Raw genomic sequence first — 3,375 nt, 5'->3', positions numbered from 1 at the left:
GCGCTGAGAGCACGTGTTGAAATATCTCATCGATGAGGTTGTGTCCGGGGTGTAGCTGAATACGGTGTCGAAATTTGAAAAAGATCCACCGAGAACTTTGGCCGTGTATCGCGAACAGACAGACAGACAGACAGACACTAGTCGTATATATATATAGAAGCTGATAGCAATCGAACATGTAGCAATAGTACAACAAAAATATGTTCAGAATATACAATGCAGGAGGAGAGATAGAAGGAAGAGGGGGCTGGAGAAAGCGACGAAAGGAAAGAGAGTGAGAGGGATAGAAAGGGGGGGAGAGGGAGAGAGGGGAGAGAGATAGTCAAAGAGAGAGAGGGATGGAGGGAGGGAGAGGAAGCAGAGAGAGGGGGGCTGGAGAGAGAGAGGGAGAGGGAGAGAGAATGACTGACAGACAGACATGTAGAAAGACAGAGACAAAAGAGAGAGAGAGAGACAGAGAGAGAAACAGAGAGAGAGAGAGAGAGAGAGAAAGAGAGAAAGAAAGAGACAGACAGACAGACAGACAGACAGACAGACAGACAGACTGACATAGAGAAACAAAGACCGAGAGAGATAGGGGGTAGAGCCGCCGATCCGAGCAACCACGCATCTCCTCCGGCCGCAATTTCAATTTTTTTAATTTAAAAGCCAGCCCCCACTGCTTGCGGAAATGAAACGGAAATTCTGCTGGCGAAATTGTGTGTGAAGATAGAGAACGTTGAATTAGTTATCATTATGTCTTCATAACGAGAAAGAAACCAGGCAAAAAGGAGCAAAGGATTCGTCACCCAAATGAAGCGAAGATTATCTTTCGCCCACTGAGACCTGAAAAGAGTCGAAGTGCATATTTTTTTTAAAAAGGGGTGGGGGGGTGGGAAGATGTTTAGAGGGGTTAGATTATTAGCTGGTATGAGAAGGTTTGATTCTGTTTTTTTCTACGCAAACATAACAAGGGGTACATATTTTACTGTAAACACACGCATACTCTCGTACGCACGCACTCACGCACACTCGGACACACCTAGACACACACATAGATAAACACGCACATACGCACACACAAACACACACAGACACACAGAGGGACAGGCACACACACACACACACACACACACATACACGCACGCACGCACACACACACACACACACACACACACACACACGCACACACACAACTCTTGAAGCCTCCCTTACCCAAGTCCCAATATACAAGAGTTCACCAAAGTACAGAGATATAATTATGACGACCCAGCGTGGGCATGGGAAACTGCTGTTCCTGTCTTCGTCTTTACTTATGATATCCCTCTTTCATATCTCACACAGTTTTTGGAGAAAAATCGTATAATTCATTTCCTGACATCCTTTTTACATTCAGTCAAGTTTTGACTATGTGTGTGTGTGTGTGTGTGTGTGTGTGTGTGTGTGTGTGTATAACGCGATTCCGATAAACTACTGGACCGATCTTTATGAAACTTAACATGAGAGTTCCTGAGTATGATATCTCCAGACTTTTTTCATTTTTTTGATAACGTCATTTCCGGCTTTTTGTGAAAGTTGAGGCGGCACTGTCACGCCCTCATTTTTAAACCAAATTGGTTGAAATTTTGGTCAAATAATCTTCGACGAAGCCCGGACTTAGGTATTGCATTTCAGCATGGAGGCTTAAAAATTAATTGATGAGTTTGCTCATTAGAATCAAATTCTCGCGAACAGATTTGAAATTGATTGCATCGTATTCTTCATCACATTTCAAGTCTAAAATATGTTACATATGTCATGTTTACTCTTAAAATGTGATCACAATTAACGAAAATATATTAATTAGTAAAATTGGCAATCTAGTCGCTGCTCCGCCTGGCGTCTGGCATTATGGGGTTAAAGCTAGGACTGGTTGGTCCGGAGTCAGAATAATGTGACTGGGTGAGACATGAAGCCTGTGCTGCGACTTCTGTCTTGTGTGTGGCGCACGTTATATGTCAAAGCAGCACCGCCCTGATATGGCCCTTCGTGGTCGGCTGGGCGTTAAGCAAGCAAACAAACAAACAAACAAAAGATTGATTAGTACTACAATTAAAATTCATAAAAATCCACCCAAAAATGATTTCATCTTATTCTTTATTACTTCCTGATTCCAAAAACATATAGATATGATATGTTGTATTCAAAACAAGCTCAAAAAGATAACAAGAATACAGAAAAGCGCAAAGCGCAAAGCGCAATACGCTACCCCACTATTCTTGCTTGTCTATTTCACTGCGTTTTGCACCTGGGAGGTGAGCAATTTCCTTCTCGCGGCAATAGACGATGCTGTATTGTCTTGGTGAAAAAATGCAGTGCGTTCAGTTTCATTCTGTTAGTTCGACAGCTTGACTAAATGTAGTAATTTCGCCTTACGCGACTTGTTTAGCCATTTGTCTTTCTTGCTACCTTTGCCTCTGTGTCCGTGCCTGATTCTCTATTCTCTCTCTCTCTCTCTCTCTCTCTCTCTCTCTCTCTCTCTCTCTCTCTCTCTCTCTCTCTCTCTCTCTCTCTTTCTCTCTCTCTCTGTCTCTCTCTCTGTCTGTCTCTCTCTCTCTGTCTCTCTCTTTCTTTCTTTCTTTCTCTCTCTCTCTCTTTCTCTCTCTCTATCTCTCTGTCTCTCTCTCTCTTTCTCTGTCTCTCTCTGTCTCTGTCTGTCTCTGTCTCTCTCTCTCTCTCTCTCTCTCTCTCTCTCTCTCTCTCTCTCTCTCTCTCTTTACCACACTTAGTATTACGTCAAAGATATGCTGTGCATTGTATATTCTGAACATATTTTTGTTGTACTATTGCTACATGTTTGATTGCTACCAGCTTGTACTTATAATTACCTGCATAATATGCATTTGATTTTATGAATAACCACATAATTATGTATGCTCTTCATGGCTCATCTTCATCATCATCATCATCATCATCATCATCATCATCATCATCATCATCATCATCATCATCGTCATCGTCATCGTCATCTTTATCATCACGTGCTGAAGTTTTCCGACCTCCTTTTGTTGGTTAACTTTTTAATTTTTAATTTTTTAATTTTATCATTGTGCGTCCCAAGAACAGATTGTAAGAAAAGGCGTAGCCTTAAATCTTAATCCTTGTTAAATAAAGTTCAATTCAATTCAATTCAATTCTCTCTCTCTTTCTCTTTCTCTGTCTCTATCTGCATCTCTCTCGCTCTCTCTTTCTCTCTCTGTCTTTTTCCCTCTCTTTCTGTCTCTCTCTGTCTCTGTCTCTCTCTGTCTATCTCTCTGTCTCTCTCTCTTTCTCTCTCTCTGTCTCTATCTGTATCTCTCTCTTTCTCTCTCTCTCTCGTTCTCTTTCTCTCTGTCTCTATCTGCATCTCTCTCGCTC

Source organism: Littorina saxatilis, unplaced genomic scaffold (genome assembly GCF_037325665.1).
Source record: "Littorina saxatilis isolate snail1 unplaced genomic scaffold, US_GU_Lsax_2.0 scaffold_807, whole genome shotgun sequence".
NCBI lineage: Eukaryota > Metazoa > Mollusca > Gastropoda > Littorinimorpha > Littorinidae > Littorina > Littorina saxatilis.
The sequence above is the reverse complement of the archived record's forward strand: the minus strand, read 5'-3'. Positions refer to the sequence as shown.